This window comes from Cherax quadricarinatus, chromosome 21, assembly GCF_038502225.1.
Source record: "Cherax quadricarinatus isolate ZL_2023a chromosome 21, ASM3850222v1, whole genome shotgun sequence".
Taxonomy (NCBI): domain Eukaryota; kingdom Metazoa; phylum Arthropoda; class Malacostraca; order Decapoda; family Parastacidae; genus Cherax; species Cherax quadricarinatus.
Window position 1 is genome coordinate 28,710,575 of NC_091312.1, and position 27,879 is coordinate 28,738,453.

Below are 27,879 nucleotides of genomic sequence, written 5' to 3' on the forward strand. Positions count from 1 at the left end.
CTACACCCTCACCTTTACACTCCCACCATTACACCCAACCATTACACCCCCACCATCATATCCCCACCATCACACCCCCACCATTACATCCTCAACATTATATCCTCACCATCACATCCCCACCATTACATCCTCACCATCACATCCCCACCATTGCATCTCAACATTACACCCCCACCATCGCACCCCCACCATAACACCTCCACCATCACACCCTACCATCAAACCCCCACCATCACACCCTTACCATCACACCCCACCATCACACCCCCACCATCAAACCCACACCATCACACCCACACCATCACATTCCCCACCATCACACCTCCACCATCACACCCCCACAATCAAACCCCCACTATCACACCCCAACCATCACACCCCACCATCACACCCCCACCATCACACCCACACAATCACACCCGCACCATCACAATCCCCTCCATCACACCCCCACCATCGCACTCCCCACCATCACAGCCCACAATCACACGCCCACCATCACACCCCCAATAACACACCCCACCATCACACCCCCACCATCACACCCACACCATCACACCCACACCATCACACTCCCCACCATCACACCCCCACCATTACACCCACACCATCACACTTCACTATCACACCCCCAGCATCACACCCCATACATCACACCCAGCACCATCACACCCCAACCATCACACCCCACAATCACACTTCACCATCACACACCACCATCACACCCCCAATCACACCCCCACCATCACATCCCCACCAACACACCTCCACCGTTACACCCCACCATCACACCCCCACCATCACACCTCCACCGTCATTCCCCACCATTACACCCCCACCAACACACCTCCACCGTCACACCTCACCATCACACCCCAACCATCACACCCACACGATGACACACACATCATCACACACCCCACCATCACACGCCCACCATCACACTCCCCACCATCACACCCCCACCAACACACTCCCACCCTCACACCCCCACCATCACACCCCACCATCACACCCCCACCATCACACCCACACCATCACACCCACACAATCACACTCTCACCGTCACACCCCCACCATCACACTCCCCACCATCACACCTCCACCATCACACCCCCACAATCACACACCACCATCACACCCCCACCATCACACCCCCACCATCACACCCATACCATCACACCCACACAATAACATTCCCCACCATCACACCCCCACCATCACACCCACACCATCACACCCACACCATCACATTCCCCACCATCACACCTCCACCATCACACCCCCACAATCAAACCCCCACTATCACACCCCAACCATCACACCCCACCATCACACCCCCACCATCACACCCACACAATCACAGCCTACAATCACACGCCCACCATCACACCCCCAATAACACACCCCACCATCACACCCACACCATCACACCCACACCATCACACCCACACCATCACACTCCCCACCATCACACCCCCACCATCACACCCACACCATCACACTTCACTATCACACCCCCACCATCACACCCACACAATCACACTCTCACCTTCACACCCCCACCATCACACCCACACCATCACACTTCACTATCACACCCCCACCATCACACCCACACAATCACACTCTCACCTTCACACCCCCACCATCACACCCACACCATCACACTCCCCACCATCACACCCCCACCATCACACCCACACAATCACACACCACCATCACACCCCCACCATCACACCCCCACCATCACACCCATACCATCACACCCACACCATAACATTCCCCAACATCACACCCCCACCAACACACTCCCACCATCACATCCCAGCATCACACACCACCATCACACTTCATCATCACACCCCACCATCACACCGCCCATTCACACCCCAGCATCACACCCCCAGCATCACACCCCCAGTATCACACCCTGCACCATCACACCCCCACCATCACACCCCACCCTCACACTTCACCATCACACCCCACCATCACACATCTCCATCACACCCCCACCATCACATCCCCACCATCACAATTCCACCGTCACACCCCACCATCACACCCCCACCATCACACCTCCACCGTCATTCCCCACCATCACACCCCCACCAACACACCTCCACCGTCACACCTCACCATCACACCATAACAATCACACCCACACTATGACACACACATCATCACACACCCCACCATCACACGCCCACAATCACACTCCCCACCACCACACCCCCAGCAACACACTCCCACCCTCACACCTCCACCATCACACCCCACCATCACACCCCCACCATCACACCCACACCATCACACCCACACCATCACACTCTCACCATCACACCCCCATTATCACACTCCCTACCATCACACCTCCACCATCACACCCCCACAATCACACCCCACCATCACACCCGCACCATCACACCCCACCATCACACCCACACCATCACACCCACACCATAACATTCCCCACCATCACACCTCCACCAACACACCCCCACCATCACATCCCAGCATCACACACCACCATCACACTTCACCATCACACCCCACCATCACACCCCCCATCACACCCCAGCATCACACCCCCAGCATCACACCCCCAGTATCACACCCTGCACCATCACAACCCCACCATCACACCCCACCATCACACTTCACCATCACACCCCACCATCACACCCCCATCACACCCCACCATCATATCCCCACCATCACACCTCCACCGTCACACCCCACCATCACACCCCCACCATCACACCTCCACCGTTATTCCCCGCCATCACACCTCCACCAACACACCTCCAACTTCACACCTCACCATCACACCCCAACCATCACACCCACACTACGACACACACATCATCACACACCCCACCATCACACGCCCACCATCACACTCCGCACCATCACACCCCCATCAACACACTCCCACCCTCGCACCCCCACCATCACGCCCCACCATCACACCCCCACCATCACACCCACACCATCACACCCACACCATCACACTCTCACCATCACACCCCCACAATCACACTCCCCACCATCACACCTCCACCATCACACCCCCACAATCACACCCCACCATCACACCCCCACCATCACACCCCACCATCACACCCACACCATCACACCCACACCATAACCCACCCTCACACACCCACCAACACATCCCCACCATCACATCCCAGCATCACACCCCACCATCACACTTCATCATCACACCCCCACCATCACTCCTCCACCGTCACTCCCCACCATCACACCCCCACCAACACATCTCCACTGTCACACCTCACCGTCACACCCCAACCATCACACCCACACCATCACACACCCCACCATCACACGCCCACCATCACACTCCCGACCATCACACCCCCACCAACACTCCCCCACCCTCACACCCTCACCATTACACCCCACCATCACACCCCCACCATCGCACCCACACCATCACACCCCCATCACACCCCCACCATCATACCCCCAGCATCACACTCCCCAGCATCACACCCCCACATCACACCCCCATCATCACACCCCACTCTCACACCCCCCATCACACCCCGACCATCACACCACAGCATCACTCCTTCAGCATCACACCCCCAGCATCACACCCTGCACCATCACACCCCCACCATCACACCCCACCATCACGTCTCACCATCACACCCCCACCATCACACCCCCACCATCCCACCCCACCATCACACCCCACCATCACACCCACACCATCACACCCACACCACCACACCCACACCATCACACCCACACCATCACACTCTCACCATCACACCCCCACCATCACACTCCCCACCATCACACCCCCACCATCACACCCCAACATCACACCTTCAGCATCACACCCTAAGCATCACACCCTGCACCATCACACTCCCACCATCACACCCCCACAATCACACCCCACCATCACGCCCCCACCATCACACCCCCACCATAACACTCCTCACCATCACACCCCCACCATCACACCCCACCATCACACCCCATCATCACAACCTCACCATCACACCCACACCATCACATCCACACAATAACATTCCCCACCATCACACCCCCACCAACACACCCCACCATCACATCCCAGCATCACACCCCACCATCAGACTTCATCATCACACCCTACCATCACACCCCCAGCATCACACCCCAGCATCACACCCCCAGCATCACACCCCCAGCATCACACCCTGCACCGTCACACCCCACCATCACACCCCCACCATCACACCTCCACCGTCACACCCCACCATCACACCCCCACCAACACATCTCCACTGTCACACCTCACCATCACACCCCAACCATCACACCCACACCATCACACACACATCATCACACACTCCTCCATCACACGCCCACCATCACACTCCCGACCATCACACCCCACCAACACTCCCCCACCCTCACACCCACACAATCACACCCCACCATCACACCCCCACCATCACACCCACACAATCACACCCTATAACACTCCTACCATCATACCCCCACCATCACACTCCCCAGCATCACACCCCCACCATCACACCCGCACCATAACATTCCCAGCATCACACCCCCACCATCACACCCCCAGTATCACACCCCCAGCATCACACCCTGCACCGTAACACCCCACCATCACACCCCCACCATCACACCTCCACCGTCACTGCCCACCATCACACCCCCACCAACACATCTCCACTGTCACATCTCACCATCACACCCCAACCATCACACACACATCATCACACACCCCACCATCACACGCCCACCATCACACTCCCGATCATCACACCCCCACCAACACTCCCGCACCCTCACACCCTCACCATTACACCCCACCATCACACCCCCACCATCACACTCCAGCATCACACCCCCAGCATCACACCCTGCACCATCACACCCCACCATCACACACCCCCATCACACCCCCACCATCACATCCCCACCATCACACTTCCACCATCACACCCCACCATCACACACCCACCATCACACCACCGACCATCACACCCCCAGCATCACAACCCCAGCATCACACCCTGCACCATCACACCCCCACCATCACACCCCACCATCACACTTCACAATCACACCCCACCATCACACATCGCCATCACACCCCCACCATCACATCCCCATCATCACACCTCCACCGTCACACCCCACCATGACACCCCCACCAACACACGTCCACCGTCACACCTCACCATCACACCCCAACCATCACACGCACACCATGACACACACATCATCACACACCCGACCATCACACGCCCACCATCACACTCCCCACCATCACACCCCCCACCAACACACATACACCGTCGCACATCACCATCACACCCCAACCATCACACGCACACCATGACACACACATCATCACACACCCCACCATCACACACCCCACCATCACACGCCCACCATCACACTCCCCACCATCACACCCCCACCAACACACTCCCACACTCACACCCCCACCATCACACTCCCCACCATCATCCACCATCGCAGCCCCACAATCACACCCCTCCATCACAACCCCACCATCACACCCCCACCATCACACCACCCACCATCACACCCCCACCATCACACCCCCACCATCACACCCCATCTTCACACCCCATCATCAAATCCCCACCATCACACCCACACCATCACACCCACACCATAACATTCCCCACCATCACACCCCTACCAACACAACCCCACCAATACATCCCCGCATCACACCCCACCATCACACTTCATCATCACACCCCACCATCACACCCCCACCATCACACCCCAGCATCACACCCCAGCATCACACCCCCAGCATCACACCCTGCACCATCACACCCACCATCACACCCCCACCATCACACCCCCCACCATCACACCCCCACCATCACACCACCCACCATCACACCCCCACCATCACACCTCCACCGTCACACCCCACCATCACACCCCCACCATCACACCTCCACCGTCACTCCCCACCATCACACCCCCCACCAACACATCTCCACTGTCACACATCACCATCACACCCCAACCATCACACCCACACCATCACACACACATCATCACACACCCCACCATCACACGCCCACCATCGCACTCCCCACCATCACACCCCCACCAACAATCCCCCACCCTCACACCCTCACCATTACACCCCACCATCACACCTCCACCATCACACCCACACCATCACACCCCCACCATCACACCCCCACTATCACACTCCCCACCATCACACCCCCCTCCATCACACCCCCATCATCACTCCCCACCATCACACCCACACCATCACACCCCCACCATCACACCCCAGCATCACACCTTCAGCATCACACCCCCCGCATCGCACTCTGCACCAACACATCATCACCATCACACCCCACCATCACGTCTCACCATCACACCCCCACCATCACACCCCCACCGTCACACCCCCGCCATCACACCCCACCATCACGCCCCTGCACCATCACACTCCCCACCATCACACCCCCCATCATCACACCCCCACTATCACACCCCCCACAATCACACCCCACCATCACACCCCCACCATCATACCCCACCATCACACCTCCACCATCACACCCCCGCCATCACACCCCACCATCACGCCCTGCACCATCACACTCCCCACCATCACACCCCCATCATCACACCCCCACTCTCACACCCCCACCATCATACCCCATCATCACACCCCCACCATCATACCCCACCATCACACCTTCACCATCACACCCCCTCCATCACACCCCCACCATCATTCCCCCACCCATCACTATTAAGGGATTATTTATCAATCCTGGGCTTTAACATTGCCTGGTTTTAGCAGTAAATACGCACGACTATCCTGGTATTCCTGGTATTCCTCTGTTATCTGATTAAATAAGTGTTTTTGTTTTTTGTGCTTTTCATTTTTGATTTGTGTAATAGTTGTGCATATTTAATCGCTGTCTGTATCCGTTTTCTTTTTCTTTTTTTTAATTATCTGTTGCAGGGGAGGTACCTCTCTCTTCCGTGACACATTCCCTCACTCTCTCTCTCTCTCTCTCTCTCTCTCTCTCTCTTTCTCTCTCTCTCTCTCTCTCTCTCTCTCTCTCGCTCTCTTTTCTTGTGGGGTACAAAGATTCGAAAAACTATGTATGAAGCAAACAATATCGTCTTCTTGAAAAAGCCTTGGCCCAGCGTCAAAGTTCTCTAAAATCAAATTAAAAGTTTAAACTCTACGAGATAAAGTAATTGAGGACATTCTTCTCGCTAATGAAGACTCTCTCTCTCTCTCTCTCTCTCTCTCTCTCTCTCTCTCTCTCTCTCTCTCTCTCTCTCTCTCTCTCTCTCTCTCTCTCTCTCTCTCTCTCTCTCTCTCTCTCTCTCTCACTCTTTCTATCTTTCTCTGTCTCAGTAGACACTAGAACACTAGAGCCCAAGATTGTTGAGAAGATGTGCAGACCAGCTAGCAGCACCTCTAACTCGCATCTTTCAGCACTGCCTAGTACAGTGTAAATGGCCCTCTCTATGGAAAGAGGCAAATGTAGTCCCTGTTCACAAAAAGAAGAGCAGAGCAGAAATCAGCAACTACAGACCAGTGTCACTCCTGTCAATCACTGGTAAGATCCTTAAGACAATAATCTCAAGACAAATGACAGAGTTTTTTGACTACCACTCACTACTTTGTGACCGTCAATATGGCTTTAGGAAAGGTTACTCTGCTGCTGATCTGTTGTTAAACCTCTCCACTAAGTGGCACCAGTCACTGGATGAATCCAAAATCAGCTGTTGGGTAGCACTGGACATTGCTGGCGCTTTCGACCGGGTGTGGCACCAGGGCCTCTTAGCAAAACTTCAAGCACTGGGAATTGCAGGCTCTACTCTATGTCTCCTCAGTGATTACCTTCATGGTAGATCTCTAAGGGTAGTTCTCAATGGAACGGAATCAACAAGACATCCTATTGGGGCAAGTGTTCCACAAGGAAGCTTGCTAGGACCATTGTCATGGAAAGTCTACTTCAATGACCTTCTTCATCTCATCCGAGAATCCCATGCATATGCAGACGACTGTACACTGACATTCACTTATCCAAGAGAAGAAATGCCAGCTGCTCTAAGCTACATCAATCACCAGCTAGGAGCTATATCAGCTTGGGGAAATAGATGGCAAGTAACATTTGCACTTGAGAAAACGCAAATAATGATGGTCTCTAGGCACCATGATGGTATTGCTGGTGCAGTAGTAAGGATGAATGGGAGGGTGTTGGCACCTGGAGAAGAAGTTGATATCCTTGGGGTGAAATTTGACTCCAAACTGACCATGAAGAACCATGTTGTAAATCTTGCAAACAAGGCAGCCAGGAAGCTTACAGCACTTCGCCGTATCTCGCATCTGCTTGACAGTAGGGGTTGCAAGATTCTGTACCAGGCACAAGTACGCTCACACCTTGAGTATGCTCCACTTTCTTGGTTTGCCTGCCCCCTCCCTCTCATCTGCGACTGCTTGACAGAGTAGAAAACAAAGTAAGACGTCTCATCTCTCGCCTGGACCCATCCTGGATAGATCTGTCATTTCAGCAGAGCCTTCAACATAGGAGGGATGTGAGTGGCCTTACTGTTATGAACAAGGCCAATATTGTCAAAGTACCACACTTGGATCCACATCGAGGACAGCGTGAAACAAGCTTTTATGCCACAAGACGGGCAGAAAGCAGCAGCGTCACTATGGTTGTGCCCATCTCCAGAACATCACTCCATCTGAGATCATATATGCTCAGGATGACACGAGTATGGAACACATTCGTACAGCATAATGATGTCAACGAGATAAAGTCAGTTGATCAAATGAAAATGCTGGTCCACAGATGGCTCCAACTTCCTCCTGTAGCCTACTTGTATGTTTCATAACAATAAAAATGCTTTCAAATGAGCTGATGTAGGTAACAGCTCTTAGCTTGCCAATAAATTTAGGAATGCTTAACCTGTAAATAGCTTGTCAATAAAGTAAAGGATCCTTAACCTTGTCAAACCCTGTGTAAAAAAAAAAAAACCGACATAGGAACCTCGAGACGTTACAACAACTTGAGAAACTGAACATTAACACCTAAGATGAACTGCAAGTGCAGAGCCACTTGAAACCTCACGATGCTACTCAAGCATTAAAACATCAAGGAATTCATAATTAACAAGAAAGTGTTTAAATGTTAATATATGTATATATATATATATATATATATATATATATATATATATATATATATATATATATATATATATATATATATATATATATATATATATATATATATATATATATATATATATAAATTATATACTGGATGTAAATACTGCAGCAGGTCTACTGGATATAAATACTACAGCAGGTCTACTGGATATAAATACTACAGCAGGTCTACTGGATATAAATACTACAGCAGGTCTACTGGATATAAACACTACAGCAGGTCTACTGTATGTAAATACTGCAGCAGGTCTACTGGATATAAATACTATAGCATGTCTAGTGGATATAAATTCTACAGCAGGTCTACTGTATGTAAATACTGCAGCAGGTCTACTGGATATAAATTCTACAGCAGGTCTACTGTATGTAAATACTGCAGCAGGTCTACTGTATGTAAATACTACGGCAGATCTACTGGATATAAATTCTACAGCAGGTCTACTGTATGTAAATACTGCAGCAGTTCTACTGTATGTAAATACTACAGCAGGTCTACTGGGTATAAATACTACAGCAGGTCTACTGGGTATAAATACTACAGCAGGTCTACTGGATATAAATACTACAGCAGGTCTACTGGATGTGAATACTACAGCAGGACTACTGTATGTAAATACTACAGCAGGTCTACTGTATGTAAATACTACAGCAGGTCTACTGGATATAAATGCTGCAGCAGGTCTACTGGATGTAAATACTACAGCAGGACTACTGGATATAAATACTACAGCAGGTCTACTGGATATAAATACTACAGCAGGTCTACTGGATGTATATACTACAGCAGGTCTACTGGATGTATATACTACAGCAAGTCTACTGGATATAAATACTACAGCAGGTCTACTGGATATAAATACTACAGCAGGTCTACTTGATGTGAATACTACAGCAGGTCTACTGGATGTATATACTACAGCAGGTCTACTGGATGTGCATACTACAGCAGGTCTACTGGATGTGCATACTACAGCAGGTCTACTGGATGTATATACTACAGCAGGTCTACTGGATGTATATACTACAGCAGGTCTACTGGATGTGCATACTACAGCAGGTCTACTGGATGTGCATACTACAGTAGGTCTACTGGATGTGAATACTACAGCAGGTCTACTGGATATAAATACTACAGCAGGTCTACTGGGTATAAATACTACAGCAGGTCTACTGGATGTAAATACTACAGCAGGTCTACTGGATATAAATACTACAGCAGGTCTACTGGGTATAAATACTAAAGCAGGTCTACTGGGTATAAATACTACAGCAGGTCTACTGGATGTAAATACTACAGCAGGTCTACTGGATGTAAATAGTACAGCAGGTCTACTGGATGTAAATACTACAGCAGGTCTACTGGATGTAAATACTACAGCAGGTCTACTGGATGTGAATACTACAGCAGGTCTACTGGATGTAAATACTACAGCAGGTCTACTGGATGTAAATAGTACAGCAGGTCTACTGGATGTGAATACTACAGCAGGTCTACTGGATATAAATACTACAGCAGGTCTACTGGGTATAAATACTACAGCAGGTCTACTGGATGTAAATACTACAGCAGGTCTACTGGGTATAAATACTACAGCAGGTCTACTGGGTATAAATACTACAGCAGGTCTACTGGATGTAAATACTACAGCAGGTCTACTGGATGTAAATACTACAGCAGGTCTACTGGATGTAAATACTACAGCAGGTCTACTGGATATAAATACTACAGCAGGTCTACTGGGTATAAATACTACAGCAGGTCTACTGGGTATAAATACTACAGCAGGTCTACTGGGTATAAATACTACAGCAGGTCTACTGGATATAAATACTACAGCAGGTCTACTGGATATAAATACTACAGCAGGTCTACTGGATATAAATACTACAGCAGATCTACTGGATGTAAATACTACAGCAGGTCTACTGGATGTAAATACTACAGCAGGTCTACTGGATGTGAATACTACAGCAGGTCTACTGGATGTAAATACTACAGCAGGTCTACTGGATGTAAATACTACAGCAGGTCTACTGGATGTGAATACTACAGCAGGTCTACTGGATGTAAATACTACAGCAGGTCTACTGGATGTAAATACTACAGCAGGTCTACTGGGTATAAATACTACAGCAGGTATACTGGATATAAATACTACAGCAGGTCTACTGGGTATAAATACTACAGCAGGTATACTGGATATAAATACTACAGCAGGTCTACTGGATATAAATACTACAGCAGGTCTACTGGATGTAAATACTACAGCAGGTCTACTTGGTATAAATACTACAGCAGGTATACTGGATATAAATACTACAGCAGGTCTACTGGATGTGAATACTACAGCAGGTCTACTGGATGTGAATACTACAGCAGGTCTACTGGATGTGAATACTACAGCAGGTCTACTGGATGTGAATACTACAGCAGGTCTACTGGATGTAAATACTACAGCAGGTCTACTGGGTATAAATACTACAGCAGGTCTACTGGATGTGAATACTACAGCAGGTCTACTGGGTATAAATACTACAGCAGGTCTACTGGATGTGAATGCTACAGCAGTTCTACTGGGTATAAATACTACAGCAGGTCTACTGGATGTAAATACTACAGCAGGTCTACTGGATGTGAATACTACAGCAGGTCTACTGGATGTGAATACTACAGCAGGTCTACTGGGTGTGAATACTACAGCAGGTCTATTGGATGTGAATACTACAGCAGGTCTACTGGGTATAAATACTACAGCAGGTCTACTGGATGTGAATACTACAGCAGGTCTACTGGGTATAAATACTACAGCAGGTCTACTGGATGTGAATACTACAGCAGGTCTACTGGGTATAAATACTACAGCAGGTCTACTGGATGTGAATACTACAGCAGGTCTACTGGATATAAATACTACAGCAGGTCTACTGGATATAAATACTACAGCAGGTCTACTGGGTATAAATACTACAGCAGGTCTACTGGGTATAAATACTACAGCAGGTCTACTGGGTATAAATACTACAGCAGGTCTACTGGGTATAAATACTACAGCAGGTCTACTGGATGTGAATACTACAGCAGGTCTACTGGATATAAATACTACAGCAGGTCTACTGGATGTGAATACTACAGCAGGTCTACTGGATGTGAATACTACAGCAGGTCTACTGGATATAAATACTACAGCAGGTCTACTGGGTATAAATACTACAGCAGGTCTACTGGATATAAATACTACAGCAGGTCTACTGGGTATAAATACTACAGCAGGTCTACTGGGTATAAATACTACAGCAGGTCTACTGGGTATAAATGCTACAGCAGGTCTACTGGATATAAATACTACAGCAGGTCTACTGGATGTGAATACTACAGCAGGTCTACTGGATATAAATACTACAGCAGGTCTACTGGATGTGAATACTACAGCAGGTCTACTGGATGTAAATACTACAGCAGGTCTACTGGATGTAAATACTACAGCAGGTCTACTGGGTATAAATACTACAGCAGGTCTACTGGATGTGAATACTACAGCAGGTCTACTGGATGTGAATACTACAGCAGGTCTACTGGATGTGAATACTACAGCAGGCCTACTGGGTATAAATACTACAGCAGGTCTACTGGGTATAAATACTACAGCAGGTCTACTGGGTATAAATACTACAGCAGGTCTACTGGATATAAATACTACAGCAGGTCTACTGGATGTGAATACTACAGCAGGTCTACTGGATATAAATACTACAGCAGGTCTACTGGATGTGAATACTACAGCAGGTCTACTGGATGTGAATACTACAGCAGGTCTACTGGATGTGAATACTACAGCAGGTCTACTGGATGTGAATACTACAGCAGGTCTACTGGATGTGAATACTACAGCAGGTCTACTGGATGTGAATACTACAGCAGGTCTACTGGATGTGAATACTACAGCAGGTCTACTGGATGTAAATACTACAGCAGGTCTACTGGATGTGAATACTACAGCAGGTCTACTGGATGTAAATACTACAGCAGGTCTACTGGATGTGAATACTACAGCAGGTCTACTGAAGGTGCATAAATTGTTTACAAAACAGACACGTTGATAAATGAGGCACTTTTGCAACATTTACCTGGAGTTTACCTGGAGAGAGTTCCGGGGGTCAACGCCCCCACGACCCGGTCTGTGACCAGGCCTCCTGGTCACGTGGAAACGTTTAGACACACAGTGAATTATTCAGTCCAATGCAGAAAAAGGCAGAATAAGAGGAGGAGTTTGAGGTAACCAGTCCTTGAGTTGATGTGTTCAGTCAGTCTTGACAAAGGTGCAGCATATTCACGGAAATTGGGTTTATATACTACCACTGATCCAGATCATCTCTCATCAGTATATAAGCTCCATCTCCATGAATATTCTGCACTTTTGTCAAAAGTAGTTGACTGAACACATCGACTCAAGGCTGAGGTACTGATTACCTCAAACTCCTCCTCTAATTCCGCCTTTATCTGCATTGGACTAAGGAGGCTACTATGTTGCAAAACGTTTCCAGAATAAAGATACCCATATGTTGCTAAAGTGTCTCATTTATCAACAGGCCTACTCGCCCATACTAGGAAAGTCCTTCTCGAACTTAACCCCACTATAAAGATATTTGCCCAACCCACGTTCAAGGCTACCCGAGGAATAAGATTTTGATAACTGTATTAACTCATGTGCAAGTCCCTGTGAGAAACCAAGATATGTTCTTCGTAACATATTATCTTTTGCACTTATTCAGTTATTTTTTTTTATTTATTAACACATTGTCCGTTTCCCACCTAGGCAGGGTGGCCCAATAAAGAAAAACTTCAATCATCATTCACTCCATCACTGTTTTGCCAGAGGCGCCCTTACATTACAATTCTAAAACCCCTCCTTCAGAGTGCCGGCACTGTACTTCCCACCTCCAGGACTCAAGTCCAGCCTACTTGTTTCATCAGAACATAAGAAGAATATAAGAACATAAGAAAGGAGGAACACTGCAGCAGGTTTTTTGGCCTATGCTAGGCAGGTCCTTCACAATCCCTCCCACTAATAGAATATTTGCCCAGCCCAAATTTCAATGCTACCCAAGAAATAAACTTTGATAATTCTATTTACTCATGTGCAAATCCCCTCAAATCCAACTCCTCCCACTCACGTATTTATCCAACCTAAATATGAAACTACCCAAGGTCCTAGCTTCAATAACCCTACTAGGTAGACGGTTCCACTCATCATCTACCCTATCTGAACCACCTCAACAACCCCTCCTCGGCCCTCTGGATAATAGTTTTGGTAATCATGCACCTCCTCCTAATTTCCGAACTACGAATTCTCTTCATTATATTCACCACCATATAGAAGCATTGGTATAACTGTTCTCTTATACATTCCCCTCTTGGCTTCCATGGACAAAGCTCTTGTCTCCACAGACCCCTCAATGGACCACTCAACTTTTTCCCCTCGTGAATTCTATGATTCACTTCATCTTTCATAGATCCATCTGCTGACACATCCACTCCTAAATATATGAATACATTCACCTCCTCCATATTTTCTCCCTCCCAATACTCATCACCTTACTATTTCCTATATTCACTTTTAATTTTCTTCTTTTACATACCTTACCATACTCATCCACCAACCTCTGCAACTTCTCTTCAGAATCTCCCAAAAGGACAGTGTCATCAGTGTATACAGTGTCATCAGTGCCACTCAGTGTACACAGTGTCATCAGTATCACTCAGTGTACTTACTCTCTGTGGACTGAACCAAGATGCCTTCCATTAAGCAACTTTACTAGCAGCTTAAGGAGGAATTAAGGGTGGCTAGGCTCGAGATACGGCAATTGACAGAGGAAAACGAGAGGATTTGTAGTAATCCTCCTGTTGTGAGTCCTCAGGTCTAAAGAGGAACCTGGGCAGTGGCCGGACAGCATGGAACGATGTTAAAGATCAAGAGGATGAATGGAGAGGTAGAAACGATGAAGAAGCAAGAGATTGCTGTGGAAACTTCGAACCCTTTCTCTGTGTTACCAGACGAATGTCAGTAGACTACTGGGAACATCACAATTAAGAACAACAAGGAAGGTAAGAATATTGTGCTTGTTGGGGACAGTCAGTTTAGGTACATGGATAGGACCTTCTGCTTGAAAGATAGGAGTAGGAGACAGAGGGTGTGCTTCGCTGTGGCTGGGATGGAGGATATTGTTAGCCGGCTTGACAACATGTATGGTAATGGGATCAATCCTATTATCTGCCTCAGTGTTGGAGGCAATGATGTAGGGAAGCATAGAAGTGAGGATTTAGTTAGAAGTATAGGGCAGCAATAGATATTATTAGGAAGAAGGGAAGGAGCCATGTTATATTTGGCATTTTGTCCAGAAGGGGTGTTGGAAATAAATGGCTGTCCAGAGCGATTGGTATAAATTGCTGGCTGGACAAACACTGTAAGGATAATGCAGTACCTTTCATCGATAACTGGGACCACTTCTATGGCCGAAATGACATGTATGCAAGAGATAGGGCTCACTTATCCAGGGCAGGTGTGGGGTTTCTCGCTAGCTAGGTTGAGGATGTTGTTAGAGATATGGGTTTAGGAATGGAAAATAATGAGTGTCAAAATATTGATTAAGACTTTAATATCAAAAATCTTAACAATTACAGTTATCGAGTAACACAAGGTAATAATAGTAACAGAAATTGTGTAAGAAAAAACCTGAATAGGAAAAAGGATCACAAGAAAAAATCTTAATGTATTTTATACTAACTATCGAAGCACCAGAAATAAAGTTAATGAACTACGTTTGGTAGCATGTGCTGGGAACTTTGATGTCATTGCAATAACTGAAACATGGTATAATTTAAAGAGTCGGGATATGATTGCTGAGTGTCATATTCAAGGGTTTAAGTTGTTCCATGTAGATAGATATAACGGGAAAGTGGGTGGAGTTGCATTATATGTACGAGAAAATATAAATTGTTGCATAAAAACAGGTATAAAAATTGATGGATCAGTAGCAGAATCTGTTTGGGTAGAGATTATAGGTCAAGAAAAGCAATTCTAGGTGTAATATACCAACCTTCAGGCTTGGGTCACGATAGACGGACACTTCTTTGGGACGAAATTGTTAGGGCTTCTACATACAATAACGTAGTGATAGTAGGGGATTTTAACTTTAGTCAAATTAACTGAACTTTTTTGACCGGTAATCCGGAGTCCAGTGACTTTATGGAAGTAGTTCACGGCTGTTTTCTGAAGCAATGTGTAACAGAGCCTATCAGGGGTAATAATTTGCTCGACCTAGTCTTGTCAAATCTAGAAACCCTCGTAAATAATCTGGAAATCACTGAAGAGCTGGCGCAAGTGATCACAAATCCTTCACTTGTAATATTGCCTGTGAGTACGAGAATAAGAATAATACGATAAAAGTTCCCGATTTTCGTTCTGCTGATTATATTGGACTTAGGGAACACCTGTCTAACCTCAATTGGGGTAATCTAGCTAATGATTTTATTGACGATGATCATACTATTACGAACGGATCTGCGTTTATGATTTTTTCTTAGTAATGTAAAACGTGCTCGGAGTACATACATTCCCCAGAGAGAAATTAGGTCAAATAATTACGATCCCAAATTGGTTAACTGGAGGCTAAAGTATCTATTAGGAGAGAAAATATATTAACCATAAAAGAGGTTAATCATATTGGCCAATATATACAGTTTGCAGAGATTGGTTAATGAATTTGGTAGGGTGTGCAAAAGAAGAAAATTGAAAGTGAATACAGGAAAGAGTAAGGTTATGAGGATAACAAAAAGATTAGGTGATGAAAGATTGGATATCAGATTGAAGGGAGAGAGTATGGAGGAGGTGAATGTATTCAGATATTTGGGAGTGGACGTGTCGGCGGATGGGTCTATGAAAGATGAGGTGAATCATAGAATTGATGAGGGGAAAAGGGTGAGTGGCGCACTTAGGAGTCTGTGGAGACAAAGAACTTTGTCCTTGGAGGCAAAGAGGGGAATGTATGAGAGTATAGTTTTGCCAACGCTCTTATATAGGTGTGAAGCATGGGTGATGAATGTTGCAGCGAGGAGAAGGCTGGAGGCAGTGGAGATGTCATGTCTGAGAGCAATGTGTAGTGTGAATATAATACAGAGAATTCGTAGTTTGGAAGTTAGGAGGAGGTGCGGGATTACCAAAACTGTTGTCCAGAGGGCTGAGGTAGGGTTGTTGAGGTGGTTCGGACATGTGGAGAGAATGGAGAGAAACAGAATAACTTCAAGAGTGTATCAGTCTGTAGTGGAAGGAAGGCGGGGTAGGGGTCGGCCTAAGAAAGGTTGGAGGGAGGGGGTAAAGGAGGTTTTGTGTGCGAGGGGCTTGGACTTCCAGCAGGCATGCGTGAGCGTGTTTGATAGGAGTGAATGGAGACAAATGGTTTTTAATACTTGACGTGCTGTTGGAGTGTGAGCAAAGTAACATTTATGAAGGGGTTCAGGGAAACCGGCAGGCCGGACTTGAGTCCTGGAGGTGGGAAGTACAGTGCCTGCACTCTGAAGGAGGGGTGTTAATGTTGCAATTTAAAAACTGTAGTGTAAAGCACCCTTCTGGCAAGACAGTGATGGAGTGAATGATGGTGAAAGTTTTTCTTTTTCGGGCCACCCTGCCTTGGTGGGAATCGGCCAGTGTGATAATAAAAAAATAAATAAAATATACAGTTTAAAATATAAGTAAAAAATGGGATTAGAAAGGCTAAAGGTCACTACGAAATTAGAGTTGCTAATGAATCAATGACTAATCCAAAAGGGTTCTTTCAAGTGTATAGAACGAAGGTGAGGGAAAAAGTAGGACCTCTGAAAATTGGAAATGGACAGCTGCCGGATAACAAACTGGAAATATGTTCTCTATTTAATGATTATTTTTTGTCAGTCTTTACACAAGAAGAAATAAATGAGATTCCAGAAATTAACAATTATTCAATTGGTGAAGAATTCAAACTACCTAATATTACTGTCACGAGGGACATGGTTATCAAACAGATAGATAAACTGAAACAAAATAAGTCACCAGGACCCGATGAGTTGTTTTCCAGGGTACTTAGAGAATGCAAGATGGAACTTAGTCAGCCATTAACGAGCATGTTTAATGCGTCCATCTTTACCGGTGTTGTGCCAGAGATGTGGAAGATAGCTAATGTGGTTCCTACATTCAAATCAGGGGATAAGCCCAGTCCATCAAATTACAATCCAATATGCCTTACGTCTATAGTAGGCAAATTTTTAGAATCAATTATAGCTGATATTAAAAGTCACCTTGAAGAGGATAATTTGATTAATGAATCTCAGCATGGGTTCACGAGAGGTCGTTCCTGCCTGACAAATTTACTGACGTTCTTCAATAAAACATTTGAGGCAGTAGACAGTGATAAAGAATGTGATATTGTATATTTGGATTTTAGCAAAACCTTCGATAGAGTACCTCACGGAAGACTCTTAAGAAAAGTGGCAGCTCATGGTATAGGAGGTAAAGTTCTAGCATGGATAGAGGCATGGCTTAGAATAGAAAGCATAGAGTTTCTATTAATGGGGTCAAATCTGAATGGGGATTAGTCACTAGTGGCGTTCCACAAGGATCAGTTTTAGGCCCATTGTTACTCATAATTTACATTAATGTCCTTGATGAAAGAATTAAAAGTGACATGACCAAATTTGCTGATGAGACAAAAATAGGCTGTATGATTCATTCTGAGGAGGATACCAGTGAACTCCAGAAGAAGTTCAATGTGGACAAGTGCCAAGTCCTTGTCCTTAGTAATGAAAATATCCCATGAAGTTATAAACTTGGTGAAGTAGAGCTTGATCATACAGTATGTGAAAAAGACTTGGGAGTCATGGTAAGCAGAAATCTAAAGCCAAGACAGCAGTCCCTAAGTGTGTGCAATAAGGCTATCAGATTATTAGGATTTATTTCAAGAAGTATAAGTAATAGAAATCCAAAGGTTATTTTATAGTTCTGTACATCACTAGTGAGGCCTCATTTGGATTATGCCTCTCAGTTTTGGTCTCCTTACTACAGGATGGATTTAGATTCATAGGAGAATATACAGAGAAGAATGACTAAAATTATTTACTGTATACGGAATCTCCCGTATGAAGATAGACTTAAAGCCTTGAATCTTCACTCTATGGAGAGACGTAGAATGAGGGAAGATATCATTGAAGTGTATAAGTGGATCATGGGCATAAACAAAGGTGATATTCATAAAGAACTGGGAATATCGAACCAGGTAAGAATCAGAAATAACGGATTTAAGTTAGATAAATTTAAATTTAGAAATGACATAGGCAAATACTGGTTTTCGAACAGAGTTGTGGACAAGTGGAACAATTTTCCGAGCAGGGTAATAGAGGCTAGGACCTTGGGTGGCTTTAAACAGAAGTTGGACAAATATATGAGTGGGAGGGGCTGGGTTTGATTGGTGTCATGGGTACGGGAGTAAATTCTTGGGTAGCTTTGGGTAGTGGTGGTTTTGATAAGGACCTGCCTTGTATGGAACAGTAGGTCTTCTGCAGTGTTCCTCCATTCCTATGTTCTTATGTTCTTATCAGCAAAGAGCAACTGTGACAACTCTCATTTTCGTTAGATTCTTTATCTTTTAACTCCACACATCTTGCCAACACCCGAGCAATCACTTCTCTTACAACCCCATCTATAAATGGATTGAACAACCATAGTGACATCACACATCCTTGTCTAAGGCCTACTTTTACTGGAAAATAATCTCTCTCTTTCCTACATACTTGAGCCTCACTATCCTCGTAAAAAATCTTAACTGCTTTCAATAACCTACCTCCCATTCCATTCATTTGCAGCATCTGCCACATTTCCCCCATCCACTCTGTCATGGCCTTTTCCAAATCCATAAATGCCACATAAATCTCTTTACCTATATGTTTTACCGTAAACACTTGGTCTACACATCCCCTACACTTCCTAAAGCCTTTGTTCATCTGCTATCCTACTCTCCATCTTACTCTTAATTCTTTCAATAATAACTCTACCATACACTTTACCAGGTATACTTAACAAACTTTTTCCCCTAAAATTTTTGCACTCTTTTTTGTCCCCTTTACCTTTATACAAGGTCACTAAGCATGCTCTCTGCCAATCCCTAGGTACCTTACCCTCTTCCATATATTTATTATATAAAAGCATAAACCACTCCAAAAATATATCCCCACCAGATTTTAACGTTTCTAACTTTATCCCATCAATCTCAGCTGCCTTACCCCCTTTCATTCTACCCACTGCCTCACGAACTTTCCCCACACTCAAAACTGGCTTTTCCTCACTCCTACAAGATGTTATTCCTCCTTGCCCTATACACAAAATCACAGCATACTTATCGTCTTCAACATTTAACAGTTCCTCAAAATATTCCCTCCATCTTCCCGATACCTCTAACTCTCATTAGCTACGTTAAAACTTACAGATATCTTGGTGTAGATGTACCCTTTAACAAATCCACTATACCACAACTAAACAAGAAATGTAAAGCTAGGCTAAATGCTCTCAAAGCTGTTGCTGGCTACAATCCCAACTATGGTGCAAATGTGAGAATCGTGAGAATGATGTACATAGCCTATGTTAGGTCCTTAATTGATTATGCTGCTCCCATGTTGATATTAGCTAGAGAAAGTTCTCTCCGACCCTTGGAGTTAATGCAAAATGAAGCTCTCAGGATTATTCTTGGCTGTCCCAGATCTACAAAAGTTCTTAACATGAGGAAGGAGCTTGGTATTTCTAGTATCAGTGATAGGATTGTTGAAATTAACACTGTACTCGGTATTAGAATGTTGAGAAACGAACCAGACACTGTCACAGTGAATCTTACCAAGTGTCTAGAGGTAAATACACACAGATCTAAATGGATTGTGAAAACGTGCAATTGCATTAAGTTTTATAACCTACATGAACTGTATCACTGTAGGCAACAAGAGCATTTCACCCCTCCATGGAAGATGTGTTCATTTAATATCACATACCTACAAGTCCCTCCCAAGAAGCTCATTGCTAGTAATCCCTTCCTTAAATCTCTTGTTAGAGCAACTGCTCAAGAAGAAATTTCTCACCTAGCTGGTAGTAACAAGTTATCACAAGTTATATACACTGATGGATCTAAACAGGAGTCTTCTGGCAGGGCTGCATCTGCTCTTGTTGCCACCTCCCTAGTTAAGAACGATAATAAATTTGTTGAGTTAGGCATAAGAATTAACAACTGGGCGTCTACACTGCAAACTGAATTGTTTGCAATCCTAATGGCGCTAAAGCTAACCTATGACACTGAGCTTGACTCTATCATCATTACTGATTCTATGTCATCACTGAAGGCTCTTGACTCATATAATGACTCCAACAACATGCTCATTGGGGAAGCCAGGTATAGATACTCAAAAATTAGGGACAAAGGAATTAATGTACAATTGCTATGGATCCCATCACACATTGGATTACTCCTTCATGATAAAGTTGATATGTTAGCCAAGAAGAGTATCGAGAAGGAGAATGTAGAATATAACTTTGGTATAACTGTGTCTAGCATTAGGAATAATATTAGGAGAGAAGTAAATAATGAAAATGATTGTTATAGGAATGCAGTTAGAAGCCTGAGTAGATCTATAACCCACTATGATAACATGAACGTAGATAAGTATGTTTATGGAGCAACTTGCAATGTGAACAGACTGACTGATGTTGTAGTGGCCAGGCTTAGGCTTGGTTACAAGTACTTCTGGCAGTTTGGGAGACACACAGATGATGATCAAACTAAATGTAAATTATGTGATCAGGCATATGGTCACTCTCTTGAACACTATGTGCTTAATTGTCCACTTATTGAGGAATACAGAGACAGACAGTATAATAACCTATGTGACATGTCAAGATATCTTATTAATGAAAATAAGATACCAGATATACTAAGCAAATTTCCTAAATTTGCTTGTAACAGATAAGTGAACTATAGATATGAAGATATAAATCCATATGTATTCCTGTTAACCCTTTGGGGCCTAGCTCCTAGGCTTTTTGTGTATCCATATGCTCTCGCGCTACCGTCCACAGGATGGATATGGGGTGCACAGTAAACTAGCCACTTCGGTGGCAAAATCTAATCTAATCTAATCTCTCCTATTTTTAACTATCAAATCCATTCGTTCCCAAGGCTTCCTCAACTTATTAATATCTCATTCCAAAGCTTTTTCTTATTTTTCATCAATATTTGTTGATAACATCTTACCCACTCTCTCATTTGCTCTCTTTTTACATTGCTTCTCCACTCTCTCTTAACCTCTCTTTTTCTCTCGATATACCCCTCCCTCCTTGCATCACTTCTACTTTGTATAAACCTCTCATATACTAACTTTTTCTCTCTTCTCTCTTTACATCCCTCCCACACCCACTTTCCTGTAACCACAAACTTCTGCTGAACACTCTAACACTGAATGAACATTAAAATGGTATAAAATACCGACAGGTTGTTAGGTAAGACACATATGCAACAGTTAGGTATCTTTATTATGAAACGTTTCGCCTACACAGTAGGCTTCTTCAGTCAAGTACAGAAAAGTTGATAGAAGCAGAAGATACTTGAAGACGATGTAATCAGTCCATCACCCTTAAAGTTTTGAGGTGGTCAGTCCCTCAGTCTGGAGAAGAGCATTGTTCCATAGTATGAAACAATATCATAGTATGATATTGATACTATGGAACAATGCTCTTCTCCAGACTGAGGGACTGACCACCTCAAAACTTTAAGGGCGATGGACCGATTACATCGTCTTCAAGTATCTTCTGCTTCTATCAACTTTTCTGTACTTGACTGAAGAAGCCTACTGTGTAGGCGAAACGTTTCATAATAAAGATACCTAACTGTTGCATATGTGTCTTACCTAACACTCTAACACTACATTCGTAAACTTACCCCATTCATCTTCAACCCTGTTGCTTATACTCTCACTAGCTCATCTATCCTCCAATAGTTGTTTATATCATACCCCAACTGCCTCCTCCTTTAGATTATAAACCTTCTCCTCTCTCTTACTTGCTGCTTCCCTTTTCCTTGTATCCCATCTATCTTTTACTCTCACTGTAGCTACAACTACAGAGTGATGATATATCTGTGGCTCCTTTATATTTACAAAATTATGCGGCAATACGTGCCCAGTTGGGCTCAGCTGAATTCTTAAGAAGAGGCCTTGATTATTATTGTTTCTTGCTACAGGAGTTACATTCACTTTCGGCAAAGATCAGAGTTTTGTTAAAGGAGAGTGGTGGAAGGTATGATGGAGAGTTCCTCAGGGCTCGACCCTCGGCCCACTGCTGGTTAATAAGATCAGTAACCTCCAGTTTTGCTCTGCTGCTGCAGTTACCACAAAGGTAATTTATGACGAGCAATCATACAAGCATACACTATGCACACATTGTGACTCGACCCTTGCAACAACATATAGGTGAGTATTTAAAGGTACACACACACACACACTGAAGTGAAGCAAACAACAAACACCTTTTGTTTACGTACCAGCAGTCTCAAGATAAAGTGGCACAGGTTGTTCGCTTTCGATGGTCAATCAGGTGTGGTTAATGACTGGCTGAGTGACAATCAGCGTTCACTCAGGTGTTTTAAGTTACCTTTATCTGGTATGGCAGTGAGAGATTTTTTCCAGGCTTTCAATTCCTTTGTTTATCATGACAGATGTTGCAGCATCTAGGCTTCATCCCATCCAGGCTTTAACTCATCCAGGCTTCATCTCATTCAAAGGCTTCAACCCATCCAGATTTCAAACCATCCATTTCGTAAGTCGTTCATCTACCTCGTGGTCTATCCAGCAGGTCATCTACCTCGTGGTCCTCCCAACAAGCCATATCTACCCCGTCGTCTCTCCCTAATGATGAGTGGATGTCATGTGAGCATAATTACCCCCTGATCCGAAGATCACAAGGATCCAATGAGTGTTACTGTATGAGAGTAAGGAAGAGTGCAAGACTGAGGGAGTGTGAGAGTGAGTGAAGGTGTGTGTTGAACTCAGCAGTGATGTTACGCAGTGAATTTTTGGAGAATTTGTAAATAAGCTGTTTAACGATGGAAATATGAAAAACTCTCCAAGCATACACTATGTCACATCAGTGGTGAGTTAAACAAAGATGTCATAAGAATTGGAGGAGCACAATAATATTTTGGAGAAACTCAAAAAATAAGGTTCCTTAAGGTTTTCAGAAAACCCTAAGCAACCTTATTATTTTTTAATTTCTGTTAAAAGCGCATGAAGAAAACATATCCTCAAGATCCATCATCTCAAGCAGGGATTCCTTTCAAATGCCCGTCATAAATAAGTACATTTCTCGATTCGCATTTAACTCATTCGAAAGTTTTCACCAATAAAATCAGAAACTTGAAGTTGAACAAGAAAATTTTAAGCTTAGATGTCGAATCCCTTTTCACCAGAGTGCCTGATGACGACGTATTATTAAGTCAAATTCCCGTCACCATTCAACAAAGCCACTGAAGTTACGAAATTCGAAATTGTACTTCCATCAACGTTATATTTTCTTTCAATGGTGAACACTGCAGACAAAGAAGCGACAACAACAAGAAGGACCCAAACCTGGACCACTGACCTACATAGCTTACAATAAAAGGAATTTAATAAGACCTCTGTAACATGTCTGTTTCACCAGTATCAACTGTGACTCTACTGTCTCTTCCTACAGACCTAGCTTTCATGTTACATCTATTATCATAGACATCAAAGCAGTTCACAGTTCTTGACAGATGCTCATTATTTTGAGTTTATTGACCATACGGCTCTGAGGACGTTAGAGTAGATGTACCATGAAAGATTCTGGGGTTGTGGGATGAAAGGTTAATCACAGTTGGTGCCGCAGAAACAAACATATCACAGAAGTGTTGTTTGCAGAAATCTCCCTTCGCGACTCAGTGGTAGGTTTATGTACCACATACCTGTATCACAGGTATGTACCACTGTAGCCACGGGCTCAGTGGTACAGGCAAAATCATTAACAAATATTATCTCTCAGTCCACAGCAGGATTCGAAGCACCAAACCTGGGATCAGAGTACACAGTACTTTACCACACAACTAGACTCCAGATAAGTATGGGCTCCTAATCGAAGCTAGAGGGTCACTCCCCTTCCCTGGAGTACCAGGTACAAATCCTGCCATATGCAGTGGACTATGAAAGAAATTTTAAATGCTTAACAATTCACAAATAGGCGAAATTATTTACAAATATTATCTCTCGGTTCACAGCAGCATTTGGACCCGAAATATCTTCGTACAAGCATGGTGCTCCAGGGTACTGGAACTGACCATCTAGCTTCGGGTAGCCTCTCATACTTATCAGGAGTCTGACTGTCTGGTAAAGTACTGCATATTCTGATGCCGAGTTTGCAGGTTCGAATACTGATGTGGACTGAGAGATAATGTTTATATATATATATATATATATATATATATATATATATATATATATATATATTTAACATCTTGCAGGAGTGAGGAAGAGCCAGTTGTGAGTGTGGGGGAAGTTCGTGAGGCAGTAGGTAAAATGAAAGGGGGTAAGGCAGCCGGGATTGATGGGATAAAGATAGAAATGTTAAAAGCAGGTGGGGATATAGTTTTTGGAGTGGTTGGTGCATTTATTTAATAAATGTATGGAAGAGGGTAAGGTACCTAGGGATTGGCAGAGAGCATGCATAGTTCCTTTGTATAAAGGCAAAGGGGATAAAAGAGAGTGCAAAAATTATAGGGGGATAAGTCTGCTGAGTATACCTGGTAAAGTGTATGGTAGAGTTAATATTGAAAGAATTAAGAGTAAGACGGAGAATAGGATAGCAGATGAACAAGGAGGCTTTAGGAAAGGTAGGGGGTGTGTGAACCAGGTGTTTACAGTGAAACATATAAGTGAACAGTATTTAGATAAGGCTAAAGAGGTCTTTGTGGCATTTATGGATTTGGAAAAGGCGTATGACAGGGTGGATAGGGGGGAAATGTGGCAGATGTTGCAAGTGTATGGTGTAGGAGGTAGGTTACTGAAAGCAGTGAAGAGTTTTTACGAGGATAGTGAGGCTCAAGTTAGAGTATGTAGGAAAGAGGGAAATTTTTTCCCAGTAAAAGTAGGCCTTAGACAAGGATGTGTGATGTCACCGTGGTTGTTTAATATATTTATAGATGGGGTTGTAAGAGAAGTAAATGCGAGGGTCTTGGCAAGAGGCGTGGAGTTAAAAGATAAAGAATCACACACAAAGTGAGAGTTGTCACAGCTGCTCTTTGCTGATGACACTGTGCTCTTGGGAGATTCTGAAGAGAAGTTGCAGAGATTGGTGGATGAATTTGGTAGGGTGTGCAAAAGAAGAAAATTAAAGGTGAATACAGGAAAGAGTAAGGTTATGAGGATAACAAAAAGATTAGGTGATGAAAGATTGAATATCAGATTGGAGGGAGAGAGTATGGAGGAGGTGAGTGTATTCAGATATTTGGGAGTGGACGTGTCAGCGGATGGGTCTATGAAAGATGAGGTGAATCATAGAATTGATGAGGGGAAAAGAGTGAGTGGTGCACTTAGGAGTCTGTGGAGACAAAGAACTTTGTCCTTGGAGGCAAAGAGGGGAATGTATGAGAGTATAGTTTTACCAACGCTCTTATATGGGTGTGAAGCATGGGTGATGAATGTTGCAGCGAGGAGAAGGCTGGAGGCAGTGGAGATGTCATGTCTGAGGGCAATGTGTGGTGTGAATATAATGCAGAGAATTCGTAGTTTGGAAGTTAGGAGGAGGTGCGGGATTACCAAAACTGTTGTCCAGAGGGCTGAGGAAGGGTTGTTGAGGTGGTTCGGACATGTAGAGAGAATGGAGCGAAACAGAATGACTTCAAGAGTGTATCAGTCTGTAGTGGAAGGATGGCGGGGTAGGGGTCGGCCTAGGAAAGGTTGGAGAGAGGGGGTAAAGGAGGTTTTGTGTGCGAGGGGCTTGGACTTCCAGCAGGCATGCGTGAGAGTGTTTGATAGGAGTGAATGGAGACAAATGGTTTTTAATACTTGACGTGCTGCTGGAGTGTGAGCAAAGTAACTTTTATGAAGGGGTTCAGGGAAACCGGCAGGCCGGACTTGAGTCTGGAGATGGGAAGTACAGTGCCTGCACTCTGAAGGAGGGGTGTTAATGTTGCAGTTTAAAAACAGTAGTGTAAAGCACCCTTCTGGCAAGACAGTGATGGAGTGAATGATGGTGAAAGTTTTTCTTTTTCGGGCCACCCTGCCTTGGCGGGAATCGGCCAGTGTGATAATAAAAATAAAAAAAATAATATATTTATATATATTATATAATATATATATATATATATATATATATATATATATATATATATATATATATATATATATATATATATATATATATATATATATATATATATATATATATATATATATATGTATGTATATATATATATATATATATATATATATATATATATATATATATATATATATATATATATATATATAT